The sequence below is a fragment of the Periophthalmus magnuspinnatus genome, chromosome 16 (genome assembly GCF_009829125.3).
Source record: "Periophthalmus magnuspinnatus isolate fPerMag1 chromosome 16, fPerMag1.2.pri, whole genome shotgun sequence".
NCBI lineage: Eukaryota > Metazoa > Chordata > Actinopteri > Gobiiformes > Gobiidae > Periophthalmus > Periophthalmus magnuspinnatus.
The window spans coordinates 16971067-16996392 of record NC_047141.1 but is presented as its reverse complement, the minus strand read 5'-3'; the positions used below and the strand labels follow the sequence as shown (position 1 = coordinate 16996392).

The 25326-nt window shown below is 37.4% G+C and overlaps 1 protein-coding gene across 1 annotated transcript in view; it reads left to right on the top strand.

Moving 5' to 3' along the window:
- LOC117383272 (dolichyl-diphosphooligosaccharide--protein glycosyltransferase subunit STT3B-like) overlaps positions 1-25326 on the top strand; it is a 57152-nt gene that overhangs the window by 1223 nt on the left and 30603 nt on the right. The gene's annotated exons all lie outside the window — the stretch shown is intronic.

The following is a 25326-nucleotide window of genomic DNA, read 5'->3' as shown; positions in this document are numbered from 1 at the left end:
TAATGATGGGAATAGCAGCACGCAGTACTGTCAAATTTAAGTTGTGTGAATGCAGTCCATTCAGTTCTAATTGCATTTTGTTGTTTGTTGTTGCTTTCTAGTGTTCTTCTTTATAGATTTTTAAATTTGAATTTTCTTAAATGGTCCTCTATCCATGTTGAGCACACTGACTGTTTAAACGTGAAAAGCTTCTCAGATGACAGCAGCAACAGCAGTTAGATTTAGCTGCAAGATTGCCCTGGGTGCTTTAAGATAAGGACTCAAAGCAATCAGAAGATGGGTTGTATGTCACCTTTTTATGTTCCATTAGGCTTTGTGGGACTTGTAAGCTTAACGACAGAGAAACACTTTACACAAAGTATTTTGAGGTGGTTGCTGTGTTGTTGCCCTTCAAAACTCGCCACATGCCCAAGGATGTCCAAGCTTTGTTCATGCTCAAAGGGACTATTGCTTTGGCCTAAGCCTGCATTGCATCAGTGAAAACATTTAATGATTATTGTGACACCAGCTGCCAGCTTCGTGCCTATCGGCTGTGAAGAAGGGAACCAGACTAGGAAGATTTGGCTTGGCGAGATTCGAAAACGTAACATGGCATGACAAGGACTAAAAATCTATTCACATTTAGTTTCATGCTTCATCTTATGTTTTGGTGTCAGGCTGAAGACTGTAAGGAAAACAAGCTTTATAAGCTTGTTTTTACACTTTGTTCAAACACAAACTTTCTGTCAAGTGGAGAACTTTATGTTGTTGCAATATTCTACCTTTAACAATTATTGCTTTTTCCAATATTGCCATTTTAATATTTTGGCGATATTTTGCAGCCCTAGCTTAAATGTAAACATGATACAGAACCCTTGCTGTGCTTGTAACATCTGACACAAACCAAAAATAAGTTCCTGTAGACATGATGCACCTTTCCTTTCATACTTAATTGAGGTCATGGTATAAAAACATCAAAGCTGTCAAACTATAAAGCCCTGTGAGATTTCTGATCACGGCTGTATGGCGCTGCCCCCTTGTGAGCCTCTGCTGACCCTGATGCACGTTTCCTGTCATGGTGTAAACTATATCTAAAAGCAAAGCCAGTGGGCACATCTATTTGTTGATCTGTTCAATCTATGTGACTTGTTATTAGTCCACAAATATTTTGTGTGAGACGCAGCTGTTAGGGTTGACAGCAAAGTTCACACAGGAAGCAGTATCAAGCAGCTTACTTTGGGTAATGACTTTCAGGTAATTAATCATTAACAGACCCCCACTGCTGAGTGAAACCTGCAACTTCTTACATTACACGTTATCTTAAGATTTCTCTGAAAATTTGAGGCTGGGTTTACATTCAACATGTATTCCCAGCCTCAAAAATCTTCTACAGGAGTCCTCTACCGTACAGTTGGATAGATGCAAAATTAATTGTGGTGTTACCTATTAGCACATTTTAAATACATGTTTATTAATACAAGTGCAATTGCCAGAATGTAATTTAAAACCCATCTTATAATTATTAATGAATTAATAATAACCAGATGCATACCTGATGAACATGGTCAACGTAAATTGGAATACATGAAATGGCTGATGATGTGACAAACTGGTGTAAATGAGGCATTTAATGTTTGCAGACAATAGACTTCTAAATCTGTACTATTTTCTGTTCTATCTCTGATTTTATTTTTAGTGTCACAGACCTCAATGGGTCTCAAGCCATGTTAGTTGTCGACTAAAGTAATTACAGTTGCTACAATCCCATTTTTTAATTTTTACAAATTCCCAAATGCTTAATTTTTCTCTCCGAAATTGTTTGGTAACTGATTTTTTGCTTAAAATGTTGACAGAGATATTGTCATCATCTAGGCCAGGGCTGTCTAAACTACGGCCCAGGGGCCAAATGCGGCCCTCAGACCAATTTTTGTTGGCCCTCATGTTACCTCCTAAACTGGCCCAAATGATCAGGAAGTATTTTTTACTACAAATTGAAGAGATTCTAACTCTATAACCTGAAAAACATCGCATTGTATTGTGACACAGACATAAAAATAATCTTCCAGGTCTTATTAAAGGTACAATGGCTCGGTCGAACTCGTGTTAAATCCACCGTTTGACTCCCTGTGTCGACACTGCTCTGTGGCCCGCCACTTCAAATATGTTTCAGTATGTGGCCCTCGGTGAAAAAAGTTTGGACACCTCTGATATAGGCAGTTTGTAAGTTTGATTAGACATGAGAGAAAAAAACAACAACATAGCTACACTTTCTCTAACAAATGGAAATGAAGAAATATTTTAGTTTGCATATTTTTGTCTTTTCCTTCTGTGTCATGGAAACCTCCTTCCTTCTGACCCAGTAACCCAAATTACACTACAAAAATACCCTACACCATATATATTTAAAACAAGCAATCAACATAAAACTCTCAACCAATTATTACTCCATAATCCATAATGTTTTATGAACTCCCCAATGCAAATATTCAATGCATTTATACTGCACATTTTAAAGCAAAAATCTGCCATGTGTTTTGCTGTAAAATCCTGCTTCAGCAACTTTGGAAGATCTTGGCTTCAAGTTACATTGGAACTAATTCACCATAAAATTCACATCATATTTGAAAAATAGTTGCAGCCTGTAATCCCTCTGCACTGTGGGGATAGAGGCAGCAGTGGTTGAATATAGAGGTGTCTGCCCGTGCATAGCTACAGTGGGCTGATGGGTAATATGCTGTCTCCAGAATGAAGAATGAGCTAACAATATGGGGAATTAGAGATTTTTAGTGATAAATCAGGTAATATAGGACCAGCTCAGAGATGATTGCAAGGAGGTTGAAAGTTCAGTTTCTGGAATAAAAATATTGGAAACTGTAAATGCGCCTATTCAATGATTTTTGTTTGTGGTACACTATCACTGAACTTATCACTGAGCTTTTTGTTAAGCAAAAGTTGAGCTCTCTACGTTTGTATGTCTTGGCTAGACAGTGTGTTTCTCACCGTTTATAATGCATGCCATTATTGTGGCAGTTAAACCGTGTGTTAGTCGTCTTGACCTTTTACACAAAGACTAAATAAGAAAGAAGTTCACCTACAATATAGTAAAGTAAATCAATAGGCACAGGAGCCAGCTTACTCGATACATTGATTCTGTTCCTTGCTTGTGTTATATGTTCTAGTTAAATGTGCTGTTGTTGAAGTGTACAGCTATAACTTGATAAAATGCTCTGTTGTTGTAGTGGCTGGGAGTTCGTTGTAGTTGCTATTAGCTGCAGTGAGCTCTGGACACTGGGGTCATGGTGGTTTGTGCTTTTGGGCAGATTTGCAGACACACTCAGCTGGAGTCTGAAATGTGACACTGTAGTGGACTTGACCTGAGCCAAATGCCTCCTGTTTCCTAACTCCTAAGTCCTACATCCTCTCTCCTACTCCCTACGTCCTACCATCCTGCCTGTATGAGAAAGAGCCAGCCTGGATGTGAGTTGACCTTGGCATACTTTTAGTTGGTAAACAAACGTGGTTAATTTGTCAAGGTATACCGAGGGCTACAGGTCTGACCCACGTTAGTAGTTTGTATTTGGAAACATGTCCCATTTTCTAGTGCTTCAAACTTTCTTTCTAAGCCATTATATTAGACTGTAAATTAAGGTACACTGTTATGTAATTTTAGTATTTATTTATAGATATATTGAAGTAATGTTCTGATTTAATTTGTCATTATAACCCAAGTAGTTATAATGTGTCCTTTGTTAAAGTCATGATATGCGTACAGTGAAGAGACTGGAACGTCCTTCCAAGTGTGCACAGCACTCCCCGCCTCCTCCATGTAAGTGCTAGCCCTGCAGTACAGGGTTACATTAAGCTCTCTGGTCATAGCAACATGGGTTCAGTTTGTTCATATTTTGTGTGGAGAGGATGTGATGCTAGCATTTTCACTGCTACTCAGTCACTGGGATTTATATTTATAGTAATTTACCCTTTCACTGGCCTATGTGTCTGATTTGGTCCATCCTACGGTAGGGCTGGGTGATTTTGCCTGAAAATAAAATTGGTGATTTTTTTTTTTTTTTATAAGATTCTTTTTTCATATTAAACCTGCAGCCCCAAAATTTAATTTGACGTCACTGATTTCAAAGCAGTCAATTCTGCTTGGCTCTGTGCTACAAACTCTCTGACGACAGTGAGCATCCAAAATTGATTTTCTTACAAACAAATTGATTTCAACTTCAAATTTATTAATTGATTTTAATGGTTTCCCAGCCCTACCCTATGGATGCCAACAGTAACTTTTTATTTTATACTGCAACATTTGGAGTATAATTTGGAGTATAATTCTTACAGTAGTTGATCTTAATTCTTGTCATTAGTTCAGCCGCTCCTTTTCTTCTAAGACACTTTGATCTGCCTTAAGAGTGTGAAACTTAATTGCCTTATCACAAACTCTTAACTATAAACAACAAACTTTGAAAGTTTCACCTTGAATTTTCTTGCTCTAATTTAATCCCATTTGTGTCACTGAGTCAGCAGCAGTTTTTTGGCAGTTGAAATTGAATAATGTGTCACTAGTTCCCTTCATATTGACTAAGGTGTTTTTTTAATTTATAAAACTGCATAAATACAATAAACAAAACAATAAACATTTGTGGAAAAAAAAAAAAAAAAAATCAGTTTTATTGTGACATTCTGCTATCTTTTAGTTCTGCCCCAAGACTGCAGCTTTCCTCTGAAGGGAGAGTCTCGTGGGCCCTGGACCCCTGGAAGTAAAAGCTGACTTCCCCCCCATGCCCCCTTCTCTCATCCTCTTCCTCACATCCCCGCTGCTCGTTTTGCACCTTCACGCAACACTTACACCAAAATGCTAAATACTTCTTGTTACTCGCATACATGCACCCACAGCATAAAATCCGTATAGACTGTCAACACTAATACATTTTTAATCTGATAAATACTCCAAGAATTGGCTTAAAATTTGCAATTTATGTTCTCATCTTTTTGTTGTGGCTTTACCATAGAGCATTTATTTTGTTGTTCAAAATGTTATATTAATAAAGATCCAGATCAACTATTGATGATAAAACAATATTAACCAAATATTTTGTAATACACCAGTAAAAACAGATAAGGCAATCTCGGAATTTAACCATAAGGTGTGTAGGTGTGCTCTTGTTAAAGTCTTAAGTCTGTTTATTGACTACATATTAATGTAGTTCATTATTGCCCCCAGTTCCAAGTAAGCCTGTGGTGTAGTGGAGTGCCACCAGTGATCTTTGTTAAAAGCTAACTACAGCAGTTTTTGTTTTAGTGGAAATGCCCGGAGTAGTGCCAGTTTAGTTGTCTAGCATGGATCAGCCCTGTGCCTGCCCTCCTGTGGGACATGCCTGGAAAACCCCAGAAGCAGCCCTAAACTGGCCAAAACTTTAAAACCATGTTTTACCTGATTCTATAAGGTGGTCAAATTTAACACAAGGGTGTTTTTGTCTATAATTTTTTATAGCATATATAAGTAGGCAATGTTTTATGAGACCTGCTCTGAGCCTTTAGCATTTCAAATTTGTCTGGTTCATCAGGGCAAAGGCAAAATCTTTAGGTAAAAACTTTTCTTTTTAGAATTTGGGTATTTTGTATTCTGTCTCTCAATTATTGTTAAGCGGTACCTCTGAAAGCTAACCACTCTCAGACCATCTGTTTGTCTTATTAAACAGTGTCAGTGCAACCCTGTTTGGTCACTTTCACACCTGATTTTTTGTCTTTTTATGTTGACTTAAATTGATAATTAAATTTTTCTCAAGGCCTTTGGAGTGTGTCCATTTCTCCACTGAGGAAATCCCTCCACTGATTACATGTGGTATATCCCGATGTTCAGCTTACATAATACTAAATCTAGTCTTTCATAATGCAACAGCCAGGCTGAGATGAGTTATTTTGAGCTGCTGCTCAGGAGAGTGGTGGCACTTTACTAAACCTGACTACTGTAACTCTTTAATCCAAGTCTGATAACTTAATGCACAAAATTCTTTTCAGTTACAAAAGCTTGCCATTTTTGCCAAGAAATCACTGCCACCGCAATTTAGGCAGTAAGAGTGCTGTCAGTGTTAATTTAGTGTATGCAAAAAAGCTGATTCATATATTTTATGGTCTGTAATGTTGTATTTCATGTGCTAAAGTGATGTGGGAGTGGCATCTGATCTGCAATTTGACATTTTGACCATAGTTTGTCTTGAAAGTATCTCCAGTTTCTTTCTTGGGTTATTGTCCTCTATCTCTGCACCATGTACTTACTGAAACGGAAACTTTATCAGATAGTGTAATGTTTCCCCTGAGGAGGAGGTGGAGAGGGTTCACTCGCGATCACATATTTGTGCATGTTAAAGGAGAAAAATGTAAAAGTAAGAAAAATGCATTTTAAATCTGTTTAATATTTAGGTATACATTTAATTCCTATGGATTTAATATTAGGTAAAACAAATAAATGTCTTCAAACAATGCCCAATGTTCCAAAAATGTTTAGATTTTCATATTGAAGCCTCAATAATTTGCAGTAATGAATTCAGAAATCATTACCTAATACAGTTATTTATGGTGTGTTTCTGAATGAAAGCAGCAGCAGCCAACATCAACACAGTCACAAGAGCAAACCCCTCTTTTCATCCTCAGTTTTTATGCTCCATGCTCCATGCACACTTCATTTTATCTGTCAAACATGATGCTAATTATTCAAACTAGTAGGTTTGCCTTGCATCTTATTTACTTAAAAAGTGCCACTAAGCATGAATATGCGTTTTATTATCATCTACAAATTCTAGTATAACTTACTGTTGAGCTGGGGCAGTTCTGCATCTGTCCCTGTTGTTATCATCTGGAAAGGCAGCGCTGCTACTGCTGCCTGTGAGCAGAGCCGTCAATTGCATAGTATAAAATCTGGATCACTTTGAGTGATGGACTGGAGTAGGCAGGAAAAGTATGAGGGGAAAAAATATGGACTGGATTTCTATGACTACAGTAGTTTCTTTTGGAACAGCAGAACGAATTTGGTAAAGATGCTCATTTTGACGATAGATGATTAGTGCCGCGTGATTTGATTGACAGAGTGGAAAGCGCTCCCCTACCATTTTATTAGTGGGGCCAATATAATGGTAGGGAAACACTGAATTGAGCGTGTGACTTTTCGCCTTTCCTCTGGTAGTTTTTTTTATCTGCAGCACAAATCCCTGTTGAAGACTATGCCTGTAGTGTTTTAAGTGATTTTATAATGTGTTGCAATACAACACAGTGGGATGGCGACCCCGGGGCCAGATCACCATGTCTCAAAAAGCAATTACAGGAGTTTACTCAATCTGACAAAGCGAAATGATGAAACTGGACTGCAACCGTCTCCTGCTGTTTTCTGTTCAGCCTGATTTATGATCTTTGAGTTTGGCCGCTTTGTTTAGTCTTTGTTTTCACTGTGAAGATACTGCAGTCTTACAGAAAAATGTCACAACCTACAATTTTTAACGTTTAGGTTGTTGTGAAATGTAATGACAATTTTATATTAAAATACAGCATGCAATACACAAGAGTAAATATTGATTAATATTACCCCTTTTAATTATGACCTAGAAACTTGCACATTGCAGATTAAATTGTTAGAATCTATGAAAAGTTAATATTAAAAACTATAACTGGAATCATTGTGATCTATAAACAGGAAATGTAAGCAAACCTGAACTTAAATTCAGTATTTTATGATGCAGATGACACTTCCATTGTGAGTCTTCTACACAGACATGGACCTTTCAGCCTATACCACATTGAAACTGACCACTTCTCCCAGTGGTGTGACAGGAACCATCTCATTTCAGATATAAAGAAGACTCAGGAAATTATCTTTGACCTGCAGGACACTGAGGACCTGAGCCTGTCATTATAAAAGACATGGACGTCCACTGGGTGGTACCTGGACAGTGCTGTCAGACTCCCTGTGATTTTGACTGACTGGTTTTGTCTAAGGAGCTGAGGCTGTGTGTGGGGTGGGCACCAACATCCTGTGTATGCTCCTCCGAGCCACACAGCAAAGCCTTATCAAATATGGGAACTTATCAGTACAACTTAGAAAGAAAACTTCCTTGCATCCACAATACATAAAAATAATCAGACTCATAGAATACAAATCCATATAGGACATTTATGATGATGCCGTCATGAGGTGGGCTAGAAGCGTTACATCAGACCTTAAACTTCATCTCTTCAAAAAATGTGTTCTGCTGCTATCAGAGAGGAATCTGAGACTGTCACAGTGCAGAAGCTCTCAGTTGTCCCAGCAACAGTATTCCTTGCTAATATGTAAATGATCTTATCTTGCAAAAGTTAGTTGCACATCACGTTACAATTTATTTAAATAAATGCTCCATTTTGAACTCTTATTAATCGGGTTTCAGAAAAGGGCATACAGTAACTGCAACCACAGAGATTTACAGCCTTTGACCAGAACTGAAGGCTTGGATGAGCAGTGAAACACCTTCACTCCTACAACTTTTTGTCCAGTTGACAGATTTAAATTTGGCTTTTATGATTTTCTTTTGGGTGCATAAAAATCCACCACTTATTAAAACATCGCAATATATCATCCTTAAATTGCCTCAATAATGAGGGCTAAATAAATAACTTTGAAACCGTACATACACTCTTTCACTCAGCACTTTGCTTCATAAGAGGTGATGAATTTAAAACCCATCACTGTGCTCTCTGACAAAGCAGGTTGCCCATCGCCATCCATCATAAGAGAAAAAACAGTATAAAATGTATTTATAAGGAACTACTTGATAGACTGCCTGAATATCTCAATTGTTTGTTGAACTTTGATACAGGAACTTTTAATACAAGATCTCATGATTGTCTCTGTCTAAAAACTGGCCACACTAGAACTGAAATGGGGAAAAAAAAAGCTTTCAGTTATTTAGCTCCCCAAAAATGGAATACATTTCAAGGACATGCAAAGCAGGATGCATTGGTGCCACTAATGGAATTTAATAATCTGGTGGGGATAAACATTTATAATCAATGTTTTAAATGAACCTATGCCGTTGTTATTGTTTTGTTTGTTTTGTTTGCACTGTCTGAACAGGGTGTTCATGAAAAAGAGAGTAATTGGACTCTCCTTGTATAAATGAAGATGCATTTAAATAAAATAAATGAAATAGTCCCACACATAATGAGAACACTGATTGATGCCACAGATCGATACTCCACTATACCTGGTTGCTTCTTTTATTTAGTACAAAAGACACCTGGGGCAGTGTAGTGTTTATAGTTCTGTGTAGTTCCCTTTCAGCATCTTGTTCTTTCTAATAGCTTTTCATGCCCTTCGGCTCTAGTCTTTCCTTTACATTGTGCAGCACCGATTGATTGACAGAGTGATTGAAGGAAAGTTTGCTTTGGTTGTTGAGGGAGATGGTTATGCAATTTTTTCTAGATATTGAAAACTAGATGACCTCATCCTATATGCAGGTATCTAGAACCTTGTCTTTTTTGGATCAGTGTAGCTAAAGCCCATGCTAAGATATATATATATATATAATAAAATGAAGGTACATATGTAACTCACCGCTAAATCAACTTTGTTTCACTCCTACTGTACTGTCCTAGACCTTTTTGGCAACTGTATTGTAAACTAGGTATATTTGTAGCTTTCTAGTCAAGAACATTTGAACCTTTTTGTGCTGCATTTAGTGGCCTCTGCAATTTTAAGTAGCTGGTGACATCACAAAAGACTGCCCTGATTACAGCCAGGTGTTTCTAATTACAAACACCTGCAGGAACAGAGTTTGAAATGTGGGTACCTGTTAGACCAATCACACTGTTCTTTATACCATCAGACCACGTTCCTCCTCCCCCTCACTCTTTTTTTAGCCCACATGTACTGCCCAGTTTAGCAGCTCTATTTGAAATGTGATTGTGCACAAACTTTAGGTGTTTAGTCCCACTTAAAATTATGATCAAGCAGCGTTTTTTAACAGCAACTTTATTTGTACTTGGGATGTGCAGTTATTTATTTATTGATTGCTTGCAGAAATATATTAATCAGCAAATATACAGCATTAGTTAAACCTTTTTTTTTTTTTTTTTTTTTTTGAGAAAGCTGGCTTGTGAAAGAGGCTTGTGTTTTTCCCCCACTTCTGTGTTTTTCTCTGCAATGCAAATGTTGTGTTGGCACCCCAAAATGTACACACTTCTGCCTCTAAATGCTACTAAACCACACGTTTGTTGTGATGGCACTTCCGGAGAATCCCATTCATTTAAATGGAGAATTTGAGAAATGTTTTGCCAAAATATGATGTAAAGAAGGCTGATTTGTGAAAAGTGTTCTTATGCACCAACAAGGCAACAATGAGCTGATTCTCTGTGAGCCTTTAAAATGTTATAGTCCGTATAAAACTTATTTTCTGTCAGTTTTGGCAACATGCAAGATCATACAATCCAAATGACGCTTGTGGCGCCCATGGAAACTTTCAGAATAAAGTGAATATTCCATGCTAAACTCCGTGACAGTGACCTTACAACCTTGATTCTTGCTCCTCCTTTACAGTTTTTCTGTAAAATGGATCCATTGGACTTTAACAGACTTGGGTGTTCTTCCCCTGTAGTATTTGACCTGCGAGGAGTTGTAGCAGGAGCAGGAGCAGTAGTTGTGACACTTTATAGTTTATAGCGATCTTGTTTACCACCCACTCTCCCTCTATCGTGCTGTGTACCTCTGTCAGCTCTTAATTGGCCTCTCTTTAGGCTGCCTTTGTGTGTGGAGGTGAGGTAGTCTGACCTTGCTCTTAAAAAAAGAACAATAAAAAAAAAACACTCCAGCTGGAAGTGAAGACCTTTTAGAGCAAGTTTGACTTTTCAGTACTGAGAAAAGGGCCTTGTGCTTAAAACTGTCAGTGCTGTCATTAATTTCTAATGGGATATCTAATGGGACATCCGACATTCCTGAGCCTGTCCTGTTATTCTATCCATAGAGTAAAAGCACAAGAGTGATTTATGTATTTTTTTTTATCAAGTCTTTTAATTCCGTTTCTTGTATTTAGTGTATTATAGTGTTGTCACTGTGCTAAAATTTTGATAAAAAATTAGATACCTTGATACTGAGGAATTGATTCAGCACTCGATACAGATTATGATACCACAATGCTCCTCTCTTAGGAATAGAATGTAATTTTTATGAATAAAATAATGGTACTTTCTTTGTTCCCATGAGATCTTATACTAGCTCAAAATGGCACTAAAACTGCTCAGGAAAGCTCAAATTTTGTCCTGCGTTAATGTGTTTGCTGTATTGATACTTGCTCAAATGAGTTTTACACTCAAAGGCGTGCAAGGCTACCATACGCACTTTATAAGAAGACTATTTGACCAGCTCCATCTTATTATAAAAAAAAAAAAAAAAATCATCTTTACAGGCAATTATTTTGAGTGTAATTAAATGTCTTATGTCATTTTATTTTGGCATCAGCATTCAGCAATCCTATACACACAGACACAAGTGGTAGGCTTGAGTTTGTCAGTCTTATCTAAAGAGTGCTTTTGTGGACTGTAGCTGCAGCTTTTACATAAAAAAACTCAATTAAGATGAGACACTGTTTTGTAGATAAACATACAAGCAATATCACCACTGGACACTAATAGATAACGAGTAATTGGATAGGCCGTTAATTTAAATGCACTGGGATCATTTCCAAACATAAACGTCTAAGATTTTATTTGAGCCGTTAAGACATCCTAATTAACTGCATAATGCACAAATAAAGCCTCTCTATATCTCAACATCAGTTTAAGAACTCATGAATTTGGCTTGAAATGCAGCTTATTCCATATTTTTGCTTCAGATCTTTATATTCATGTTTATTGTATCATTTTTAATTAGGTCCACATCAGACTGGTTGGCACCATATGTTTGAATAATGTGAATATGATCAAAGAAGCAGTCAGAAAGTATCTTTTTTGTGAGAAATGATGACAAGACTGTAGCTCGTCTCTTTTCAGAAGGAGGGCAAAAGAGAAGTTTGTTGCATGTTTGATCTTGGATTTTCCTTACATCTAAATGTTTTTTATTTCTTTAAAATAAAGATGTCAGCAGTTTGTCACTGCACACAGTGTCACCTATCTTTAGCACTATATAACCAAGTAAATGTTTTCTTATCTTCATGAGCAAAACTTGTAAAGGTTTGCTTAAATCTAAATTGGATTCATACAATAGATGCATTTCCTGATGTTTCAGTGTGTCTGTCTTTCAATTTTGTAACACAACTATAGTAATAAAAACATATTTTTCTTTTGTAATAAACATGAAGATATTTATCTGATTACATTATTATATACTCTATTCAATTATATAAATGTATAAATAAATGTACCTTCCATACCACCTGTGCAATTCAAACACACATGCACACACACACACACACTTGCACACACGATATATTTTACCTACAATTATGTCAATAGCAGATATAAACCACGCTCACCGATCGAGAACAGCATCCAATCCATCAAAATATAACGTTCTCCTGAGTCCACAGCCATCTTCACTCGTTGCCACAAACTGCTCACTGATTCGCTGTCTGCAGCTCCAGTAACCCACAACCCCCACCTTATTGGCCAACATTGGTATCAATCATAACCTAACAGTTTGTTTAGCACTGAGGGACAAAGTTGGCGCTGGCAGAAGTTTATTATGTCTGAAATTGACAAAAGAAATGCAAAAAAGTGAAGGAGGAGATTTCACGTTTGGAATACTTTCCTGCAGCAGATTGAACATGGAGGATCTTATTTTGTGGACATAATTTCTTCACTGGATTATATTCTCTGGATCTGTATAGAATGAATGAGACCAACTTTCTGGGAATATGTTGATGTTTCACAGAACCAGAGCCCTCAAAGTTAATTGAAGTCCAAATCCAAATTTTTTGGCTTTTCTGTAAAAACAGCTTTCCTGTCAGGACTGTGGTGATTGCAGGTGAAAATGGTTTACAATAATGACTTGTCTTGGTACGTTCTCATTTGCATATCATTTGCCTGCTGCCTGTAGTTCCTCCATCATAAATAACACGCATTTCTGAACGACCAATCAGACGCCAGCTTTACATTTCCTATTTGCTGCGGTTGCACTCTGTCTTATTAAACTCGAGTGTCATGGGTAATCATTTTGCACCATCTTCTATGTGTTCGTATGAGCTTGTTATGTGGCCTGCTGTGTGTTAGCGTATTGAGCATTTTTTTTCTAGTTCATTTGGTGAGTAAACATATGCGGCCTGCCTCTCGGTCTCTGTTATAGAGCTCCCACTGTTTCCACCTGTTATCAATCTCACTGTCATGTTTTTATTGTCTGCTGCATTGGCAGACACATAAATTGCAAATTCAGTAGATGGCTATGTAAATTGTATACAAATTACTAAATTATCTGAAAGCAGGAGACCCAAACATCTTAGGAAAATTGGTGACATAAAAATGAATCTTTGCTACACAGCAAGCTTGTATACACGGTATGTATGCTACATGGCTGATGGAACATGTCCATTTAAAAGCCCCAAGCTAGTATGAAAATGATTTGATCACAATTTGATTCAAATTTGATTGTCACACAGCCCTAGTATGTTGTTTTTTTTCCCTCAGCGTGTTTAGGACTTGTCACTGTCATGGTGGTGATTTTGTGTAAATTACGTGAGTGAAGAAGGCAATAATCAACTGGAGAAGAGTTATTGTTTTAGATCACAAAACTAGAGTAGCTGTCATCAACTTTTCGTTGTAAATTTGTACAGCACACCATTCTGCCCTTACAAGACACAATTCAACTGCACTGAACACATTCATCTTACATTGGACATACAGTATATTGGATAAGTTGTAAAATTACCCAGAACAGAATATCCCATTTGTATTGTCTCTGAACATATGCCTACAGTACTTAACTCTTTTATTTTATTGGACACTTGTAAGCCTCTAAAATTCTCTGTCCAATATTTAGCTTTCCCTAAAATGTACTATAACTGCTAGTTGAATCAGTTTCATATTTCTCTGTCACTATGCAAAATGCTGGAGCGCTCGCTTGAAGCAGAAACTCAGCATTCATAAATTAGCCATGGTTCAGTGGGCCAGTCAGCTACAGTACGCTTTGGCAATGTGTGTACTTCAGGTGTCATGGAGGAGCATCGTAAAACTGAGTTCAGAGGAAATTCCAATTTACTGTGTTTGCATTTCATTATTGATCACATGTTATTATTATACTGAAGTTTTATTTGAGTAGGGAGAAGATATTGTGAAATGCTAATGCTAAATATATATATATATATATATATATATATATATATATATATGAGTTTTATTCATGCTAGGGTGGACAAAAATATTTTCTCAATCTTTGTTATCCCGATTACAATATTCAGGCAATACTATGGTAATCCATCAGACATGTGCAAAATTGTGCCTGTAAAGTAAATGTAAAAGTTATAACCCTTTTGTTTTGATTTAACTGATCTCATTGTGCCAAAGTATATATTGAAATATCTCAATAATATCATTATCACAATACAAAACATAGTTATCCATTGTCAAATGTTTTGTTTTGTTTTTTTGGATTGTGCAGCCCTACCCTATAACCCTTATCCTTACAATTTGTAATATATACAGGTTTACTGCATTTATCCCATATTTCAATCTGTGCTAGGGATGGGACAATAAATGATAATATTGTTAATCGTGATAAAAAAGGGCCATTTGTGGCAATTGTTAATTATTGTGATCATCTCACACAATTATATTCACCTTTATGACAAAAGACTGCCTCATGTGTCCGGTTTCAATACAATGTTTAGATGTGAGTTCTGGTGTTTGCTTGTAAATGTGCATATAAGTTGCTGGTGTTTGTTTGTATACACAAGATGGCCCTCTATCATAGCAGTGAAACCTGTTTGCTTTTGTGCCTTTTCTGAATTGAGGATGGTTCTTCATCACCTCAGTCATCGTCATGGCTAGTCGTGGGCAGGCAGTGGATCTGGATCCCAGTGACGGCACACTTTTATATAGTCGACTCAAGAAGGTGATGTCTGATGTGTGGAATTATTATGGCTTTGAAAAACAAGACCAACAAGATGAGCCACCTGTAGAGCCTGTCAAAAAAAAAAAGATATGACTCTGAGGGCAAACACCAGCAACTTACACACACATTTACAAGACAGCCATCGTGCATTGTTTGAAAAACTTGAGCCAAAAATATCCATTGTAAGTAACATACCGTGTGAAATAGAGATGTCAACAGTTTGTCTAGGTCACAATACAATTTTTTCTGTACAAGGTCCTGGTGTCCACATATGAGGACTGCCTTGGTTTAATAATTATCATGATAATATTGTTAATTGTGATTATTTTGGTCACAATAATTGTGAGTCTAAATTTTAATATTGTCCCTTCCCTAATCTGTGCTATGGAGGCCTCCTCTTCTGACTAGTTTTCGATCATAGTGTAGGACATGTTTCCAGATCTTGAGCCAGGATCTTGGTCAGAAGTGCATAGCTGGAGGATTGGTATTTACAAGTTGCGACTGAAGTCCTCGCCAATACCCCCTTGGTTTCCTTCTTTCTCAGATCCACATTAAAGCTGTTAACAGAAAACTGACTGCTCCACTAACTCCTCATCAAAGCTGCACGGTTACCCTGATTAAATGTACAAACAAAGGCAGAAATTAACATAATGGCGGTGCTCTCACTTCACAGCCGATGAATCTTCTAATGTGACAACAAACGGGGCTGATCCGTGTTAAATATTTAGCAGGAGAAGAACACAGCCTTCGTCCCAGTTTGCAACTCACAACACATTAAAGAGCATGTTTGTCGACTGATGTAACATGGAGATTGGAGAATATGCTGCATAAATTATACTCTAATGGGAAAAAAGCTGTGTTGTGGCTATATAATTTTGAGATTTTTTTGTTATTTTCTGCTAGATCTAGCAAGCTTTATGTTTACTATAGACTTTACCATGAGATGTGCTAGAGAGAGTGGAAATATTGGCCATATCTATCAGCCTTAAATCTATTTATTTGTTTAAGTTAACCAGATGCATATTCTATAGGCTTCTGGTTTGCCTAAAGAAAAGGCTTTATTTGAACACTAGTGCGAAGAGGAAAGTGCACAAAATATGACTACAGAGTTCTCGTATCCACTTTGTAGTAAACAGATTTATGGGTGAGTTTACTTTGACAGTTTTGTACCGATTTTGATCATCATTGGCCATGGAAAAAAAACATATCAGTCAATCTCTAGTCTGTAGTGTCATAGATATGCTATGCTAACCTCTTGCACTCAAGATTATCTCCATTTTTGTTTGTGTGTTCTTATTTTTTGAATGTTTGATTCTTCTGTGCCTCTAACCTTCAACGGGTATGGGCAGAAAAGATTATCTGATCAAGAACTAGATGATAGATAATGGAGGCTGTATCCTTTCTCCATTATTTTGTCTGATGTTTTGCTTCAGGCTTGCACAGACCATCTCAGATAACATAAACATGCAGTCAGTGGACGTCACAGTGGGCACAGTGGCTATGACAGTGCTGCTTTGGACAATGGACTACCTTGGACGAGGATATTGATGTGACAGATGCTATTGAGCCAGTAAATCTAGTGACGGATGGATGGTGAACATTGAAGCCTTTTGTAAATACAAGCCACATCTGAATGAAATTAAATGTGTGGGAAAAAGAGTCCCACATAACACAAACTGTGAAGGTAACCATAGAAACTGCATCCAAATACAGCAAGTAGAGGTGAAGCTAGAAGTTGGATACGGTAATAAAAATGACTGTTTATACTGCAGTGATTTTAAATTTTTTTATCTTTTTTAATATTTAAATCATTAATGGTACTTTACATTGTTTATTTTCAGGTAATTCTGAAAGCACTGTTTTGTTCATGGTAAATCAGCCACTCCTTACAGACTGCTTATTGCACCATTACTATCTGGCCTCAGCAGAAATAGGTGCTTGTGAGTTTCTCTTTGTGCTTTGAGCCATAATGACAAATGGAACATTGCAAGTGCATGCAGCATATTGCTCCTTTCATCATGTTCTCTACGGACGCACACCACAGTCCCACCGTGAACTAGAGATGGGACAATATACGATAATATCGCTAATTGCAATCAAAAAGGTCCGCAATTAATTGTTTGTGGCATTTTTTAATAATCGTGATCATTGCACATGATTATAATCGCCTTTACAGCACCAGACTGCCTCATGTTTACGGTTTCAATACAATGTTTAGATGTTAGTTCTAGTGTTTGCCTGCAAAGAGGCCCTCTGTCATAGCAATGAAACCTGTTAGCTTCTGTGCCTATTCTGAATTGGGGATGGTTCTTCATCACCGTCAGTCACCGTCATGGCTAGGCAGGCAGTGGTCGATGACATATCCTCCACTCAAGAAGGTGAAGTCTGATGTGTGGAATTATTATGGCTTTGAAAAACAAGACCAACAAGGCAATGAGCCACCAAACTGCAGAACCTGCTGAAAAAAATGTACGGCTCCGAGGGTAAACACAAGCAACTTGTGACAACCATCCTGCATAATTTGCCAAACTTGAGCCAAAATTATCCGCCGTAAGTAACATACCATGTGAAATAAACTATTGAATCTAGTTTGTATTAGTTTGGATTTGTATGAATAATGGTACATGTTTGTGTCGCCTTTGCTATTGCTAGGTTAGTTCTAGCTGAACAGCATTTTGCACAGCTGATTGCAGTTTGGTAGCAGTGGAGCATGTTTTTACAACAACCATGAATTAATCTGAATTCCTGTAATTTACTGTCTTTCTGTGTAAATAGCCCATGTTACAACATGGGCTATTTACATTATTTAAACCTGCGGCTTATATTCATTTATGGTAATTGATAATTTAGTGACTTTTAAAAAAACTTACGATAATATCGTTAATCGCGATTATTTTGGTCAAAATAATTATGAGTCTAAATTTTAATATCATCCCATCCCTACCATGAACTCGAACTTAAAATTCAGGCTCCAGGCTTTTCTAAACTGGATCTGGTAAAGTCCCAAGTCCTGGGACGGTCCCTGTTTCTAATAGTGGAGTCATTGTACTTTGGTCTAGGCTTGAGACTCTGTGATGTCATGGGTGTTTTTTTGTTTGGCCTCTTAGTACATACCCAGATGTTATTGGTGATGTGACTGTAATAAACAAATATCTTGTACTGTTTTGTTTTTTTTCCAATGAGAAAAGAAGTTCCATTTTCCCCATCAACCTGGGAAGTTGTGTTTGTTTCAACCACAATGATGGATAGAACATTTACATTTAAACTAGCAACAACTGATTGTTCAAAGTAAGTCTAGATAAAAAAAAAAAAAAAAAAAAAAGTGAAACATGTGTGTGCTATGATGTGCTTCCAACATATGGACAAACATGGAGGAATATACTGAACTAACAGACTTTTATTTTATTCTCTCATCGTGTAAACAAGGCATTAAATATACAGTTGATCTGCCTTTATATTCCCAGTAGCTGTAGTGCGTATTCCCTATAAACCCTGATTTTATTGTCCTGTAAGTGTCTTGACTAAGGAGCAGTCCTCCAGCAAATTCTGTTGAGATTGAAACAAAATTGGCTTATTGAAGTAAAAAACACACAAATGGCCAGAGCGCGATTATTTTCTGGGAGCAGCGTGTTTGGAGAGTGTCTTGCTGACATTTGAGGAGAAAATGCTGTTTGGTGTCATTTAACTTGGGGGAAATTGAACCTGTGTGGCCGATTGCCCTGGAGAAAACTTCTCAAAGTATGTTCTCAAATGTTAACGTGATAAGTGTTCACCTGCATAGCTGAAGGGAAATTGCGTTTTGTTGAATTTTAAGCTCAGCAGTACTTTTATCATAGGTATTTTTTTTCTACTTTGTGCATCTGCCTTATTCTAAGTAAGCATCTAACAGGCCATAGTGACAAGCTGGGCTGAGAAATTGCACCTCGTGACAATCTCAGTGGACGTCACCTATAGCATTATAGTATTATCAATGTCCATTGTGACTGAACTTGTGTTTTTCTAATGTTTTAGATTTGGACAATTCCAGTTCTTGTAGAAAATATTTTTCTTCTTGTAGAATATTGTCATAGGCATTTGGATGCTCAAATGTCTTTTTTTACAGTCTATTTCTTGGGGCAGGTGCCTCGCTTTATTTATTTTTACATTTTGTTAATTTGGATTTAAATCTCCATATTGAACTGTGCTTAAAATTGCATAATTGAAATCGCACCAAGACTTTATTGGCTGTTTTTAAAAAGTTAAGTGTTAGAGCCTAAGAGCAAACTGTGATTCATCCAAATCAATTATGCAGCGATCTGTTATCAAAATGTACTATTATATTTTTTCTACAATATATCATTGAAAAGGTGGGCAATTTACAAGTGACCCATATTTTAGGCATTTTTCCCCCCCAAGTAGTAAATGTTATTAGGTGGGATTCTGCAGAGCTAGATGCCAGGAAAACAACATTGTCATCACTTAACTGCTCTGGTTTTATGGAGGAGGGCTTGAAGTCAGCGTTAATGCACATATTTAATAGAAGCTTTGAGAAGAGCAGGTATTACTGTTAAACCAAAGAACCTACACACTTTCTGCAACTCACTACTGAAGACTGAACACTGTTTACTTTTACCAGTGAAAGTACAGTAGAAGTACTGTCTGTCTGTTAGGGCTACAGCAAGTTAATTGATTAATTGCAACTAATCAAAACTCCAAAACAAAGAGTTACAAATGACAGTAAATGGGCAAATGTTTTTGATGAAAGTATGTTCCACCAGAATGTTCTCAAGCTGCTTCATTTCAGCTTTATCTGGGTACAATTTAGGAAAAATATCCATTCACTGACCGTTCGTAATCTAAACAACTAATTGATGAATCAAATTGATAATCGCTATGTTAATCAATTAACAGAATAATCATTAGTTGCAGCCCTTTGCAGTTGTCTGCTCAATTTTCAAAAGCTACTTTAAGCTCATTGAATCTATTAGTAAAAACATTCCATTCAATGTCAAGTAGGTAAAGTTGTGTTATGTAACATGCGACATTCACACCACTGCTCCTCTTTGGTGGTGGCTTTTCAAAGAAATGTATCCATAATTACACTGATAGACCTAAAAGGGAAAAGGAGTTGCTTTATAAACATTGTCCTTTCTGAATAATAAAACTGACCAATTAATCAAATCAAATCAAATCAAACTTTATTTATATAGCACTTTTCATACAAAAGAAAAGTAACACAAAGTGCTTTACAAAGCATTAAAATCAGTCAAATTAAGGCACTGGATTGAGTCTGGTTGTGATTTGTTTTACTTGACTGATCTTTGTGCCAAGACTGTCGTTGTTAAAGAATTTCCTTTACAGTAACTTTACGTGCCTCACCACCGCTTTGTGCAGTGTATGCATTATAGCACATAAGCCCATAATGATACATGTAAGTTGGGGTTGTACTTGAAAAATAACAATATAAAACAGCCAGGCATGAGTGATCGACACGCCTGTGTCAGAAACAGCTACCTCTGTTACATGTAGTTTTAGAGATGACCTATGAGAATATGTTTATCATATTATGTTATAACGCTGTCATGCACTAAACTCTTGAGGGACGGTGCGCTTGTGGACACTTGTGGGACGAAGTGCTTGTGGGCACTTGTCAGCTCTGCCGGCAGAGCACAGGTTAAGTGCTGAGCCAAACTTCATGTGGTTTTACCTCTGCTCGATGAGTGGATTTGCATTCAAGTCTGCTGCTGCTCCAGTAAGTAACGTTTAAAGCCCGTACATCCACCATAAACCCCTGTCTACTCGAGACTCAAGCCCTCTGACTGAAGGGATGTGCTAACGTTTAGCTTTAGCACCGACACGGACACGTTTTTTCTTAAAGGGGCGGAGGCAGCTTTTCCTCTCCTACCATTGGCCTCTGATACATATTCTCAGCGTCTCTACAGCTGTGGGACCATGAATTGGTTCATGTTTGAATAGTAAAATTCTGTCGGGCATGTGCGTAAAATGCAAAATGCGTTTACCGCGGTTATTTGTGCGGTGTGATTGATCATACCGCGATATTGCACTATTGCGGTTACAGTGACAGTCCTGCTGTACACTCCATAAATCTTGATTATATTTCCCACTGCCTTTGAATGGCCCCCGCTCCTTCTACTATCCACTGTGATGCTCAGTAAGCTGCCTGGAGAGGCAATGGTAGTGCTCATTAAATAATCATCACTCTGCAATGGGCTGAGGTAGTGTTGTTGTGGGGTTGTTAGTATCACTGACCAACCCAAAGTGCTGTGGACCAGTGCTGTGGACCAGTGCTGTGGACCAGTGCTGTGGACCAGTGCTGTGGACCAGTGCTGTGGACCAGTGCTGTGGACCAGTGCTGTGGGACCAGTGCTGTGGGACCAGTGCTGTGGGACCAGTGCTGTGGGACCAGTGCTGTGGGACCAGTGCTGTGGACCAGTGCTGTGGACCAGTGCTGTGGACCAGTGCTGTGGACCCATCCTTTTAACAGACATGGCTTTTAAGAGATGTGAACTCACAGAGACAGCTCTTTGAATTCAGGGCTAACTTTGGAGATGAACAGACATTTGGATCAAGAATGACTGACTCAATACGTCTTGTTTAAATTCTCATCCTGGGGTTTGGCATCTGATCTTGACACATTTTAATTATGCATTATGCAACTTTTACGGTGAAGGGTTTACTACCACTTTGACTCCTTGGTAATGTTATAGATTTGCCTGGAATGATCCACTACGATGAAGTTAAAATGTCAGCATGTGAAGCACTTGACACTAAGGGTCAAATGATTTCCTGTGGTGAGGGAAAATGCAGCAAGCAAAAATAATTTAGAAGTTAGTCACGTCACACTCCCACAACTCACAATAGAGTGATCCTGGATTAAACCACACTTGAGAATCCTGAATTTCAATAGGATAAAAAGGAGTCAATAATTACAGTATCACAATTCATATTAAATGCAATGAATTCACCTGGAGCATCTCTTGAACTTTGCGGGCTAAAATTTTGAGGATAGTGAATCTGTACCATTAGCAGAAACGTGACATTAGTTGAGCTAAATGTTCAGTCTGCCAAAGAAGGCTAGCATTTTCAGCATCTTTTCTCCCTTTAGCTTTAAAACTCATGGTTCATGTATATTTGATAATGTACCATAGTGTCTGTCCAGGGATGAGGCTTTTCGGAATTCTGGGTCTAAGCAATTGGCAAGGTAAGCACTTTGGGCTGACACATGCTCTTCCCTCACAGCTAAGTTTCCACTGCATTTGTACATTGTTTATAAGAATAACAATTTTATCTTTTTTAATTGTCAAAATATTCTCTGTCTGATGTAACCTGTTTATTACCTATTGCATGTTGTATTTTGTATGTATATTGTCTAACACTTTTGTTGTGTAACTGACACTGAAGACTTGAGCATTTCTTGCTGTACCAGAAACAATTTCCACAAATTTTTTGTGTGGTCTTTAATAAATGATTCAGTTTCTGTGTAGTACTGTGCACATGACAAGATTTAATGCATAAACCCAGTAAATTAAGCTTGCGCTACAATTCAAAGATGACTTAACTCTCTAAATTTGTTTGTTGAATTCTAGCCTGTTGCTTTTGTTTTAATCCAAAGTTTTGGAAGCAAAAGTGCTATAAAGAGGATATGAATTATGAATTATACTGTTGTTGCATGTTTTTAAATTTTTAAATAATTTTATATTCTATCGGCAGCTGGCGCCTTTAAGCACATATCTGTCTAAGAACCTTTTGACTTTGCTTTTGTGTGCTTGAGTTGAACTTGTTTGAGTGTGAAATGTATATTAATAGTTTTATCCAATTGTCTGTCCCACCTCCATAACCTCTCTTTATGACCTTTTTTAATCACAGCTCCACACATGTCCCAGTTCACAGCGACGCAGGATTTAGAGGAATTTGAGATGTGACTAAATGCTTTTGTGTGAGGTCCTGCTCTGAGCATTAAACCGGCTTACTCTCGTTAATGCTCTGCCTTTGCCTTTAACAACTCTACAATAGTCTGATAACGCAACATAATGTGGGATAGATCTAGGCAAAGGCTAATATTTTAAGGACAAATATTATGCAGAACATACTCTTTTAAGCTTTTAACCATCTTACAACATTGTTCCCTCATCAAAAACACACCTGGGCTTGTATTTAGAATCAAACACACTTATTTGATTTATCCTGTTAAATAAATCCAATCCTTTTTAAGCACTCAAAAGTCCATAAATGATTGCCAGACTCGTCCTAAGCATTTCTGCTGCCAAATCACGTTCATTACAGCTGCATGCTTCTGTTGGCATGTCGGAAAAGGTTGCCAACCCTATGTGGTTTTGTTTTTTTCAATAGTAAAATTCCTGGCAGTATATGGCATTTTAACACCAGTTCCCAGTACAGTGAGTGCATCTGTGGGAACAAAGTGTCTATTCTCAGTAGATAGCCATTGTTTTAAGTTCTAAAAGATACACAGAAACACATTACTCAGAAAGGCAAATTCATGTTGGCTTCGATTATCGAACACATTATCCAAACTATTGTTACACTTTTTGTAATATGTGATTATCTAAAATGTAATGAAAAGTCATTTTTGGAGCAGGTACAAGTTGCAGAATCTTCCTGCCTTACCCCCTTTTAGCTTCAACCCTTAGCTGTATACTTCACCTGCTGCCATTTCCATTAACGTTCCACCTCTTCTCCTCCATCTCCCGCTGTAACTGCGTCTCAGATTTCAGCCATGCGTTCAAACCAAAACCAAACAATGAAAAATCACAGGACGAGTAGCTGCCTCTTTTCTTTCCCGTGGACTGTGAAATTAGATTTGTACCTAAAACAGGAGGCACAGTTTGGAGATGATGATAGTAATTTAAGAGCTTGTTTGCCATTGCACACAGATGAAAAGGTAGGAGGTGAGAGATGTGTTTTGCTTTGCTGATCGAAAAGCACTTTCTAGGTTACACCACATGGTAATGCCACTGACAGACAGACAGATGGACGAAGGCTATTATAGTTTCCATCTACTTCACCCCAGGCTGCACTGACCCCAGTCCACTTGTGTACATGCTCCTGCCAGTCTCCAAAAGGCTTTGAAGCTCAAAATCTCTGAAACAAAATGCCCTCTATAACCTCTATCTCCTCATACAACAGTGAGGCAGCGATGGTTGGGGTCATAGGGGTCGAAGAAGTCACGGTCTGGAGCGGCAAATCTGTCTGCTGCAAACCAATCTCACTGTGGTGATTAAAGCAAATATGACCTTCAAATCTCATACTTTTGCCCACTTTTTTATTTCCATGTCTTTATCTTTTTATTTTCTGTAAATATTGTGCAGGTTGAATGCATTGTGACTAAAAAAACTCAACATTTTCTTTATGCTATTATAGTTCCATGATGAGCAACAATAATGACATTGACTGCATTAGATATGAATCTTCTTATTACTCACATCTTTTTTTTTTATCTGAGGAACTCATCCATCAGCTCTAAAGTCAATTTACATAGGTCCTTTCCCCTACTTTATACTGCCATCCTATGTTGACTGTGAAACTTATTCCCTGATGTTCGGGTTGTGGGTTGTTGATGAGGTGCTCTTAAATAACCTCAACTGTGCAAATCACTGAACAATTCTGTTTCGGTGTGTGCCTGCAGGTGTGTTGCTTTCTTGTGTCATTTAAATAAACACTGATTGTAATACAACTCATCAATCAGGTTTCTTTGTGTTGAATCCAGGCTCACAAACTTTATACAGAAATTTTTACAGAAATGTTGATTAATGTGCATTGTCCCTATTCAAATAAACTAATACAAAAAAAAAAAAACTTTATACAGCCCTTATATACCTCTGATGACCACTAGATTTAACCTGTTATAGTAAAGGCACTAGTTGCTTCCTGAATATATAGTGCTGTCTACAGGAAATATTTTAAGGCAAGTCAGATTGAATTAAGTATGGGAGAGTGATTGTGTATCCTTTTGTGTGTAACTAAGCAATAATAGCAATTTACCTTTACAATTTGTTTTTAAATTACCAACATTTTTTCAGTTTTTTTTTTTTTTGTGTATTTCTATCCATACTATGTAGTCGTCACAAGTCAGGGTTGCAAAACATATGTATACTTTTTTGATCATGCTTACATCATTCCTACTGCTTTTTAATGCTAAACAGTGTATTTTGGATTCATTACTTTACAGTTTAATGTAATGCAAGTCCAGGTTGTGAGACTTTTGGTACCATATTGTTACATTTATATACCCCTAGCCACTTACCTGGTGCTCTTTTTCTGAATGA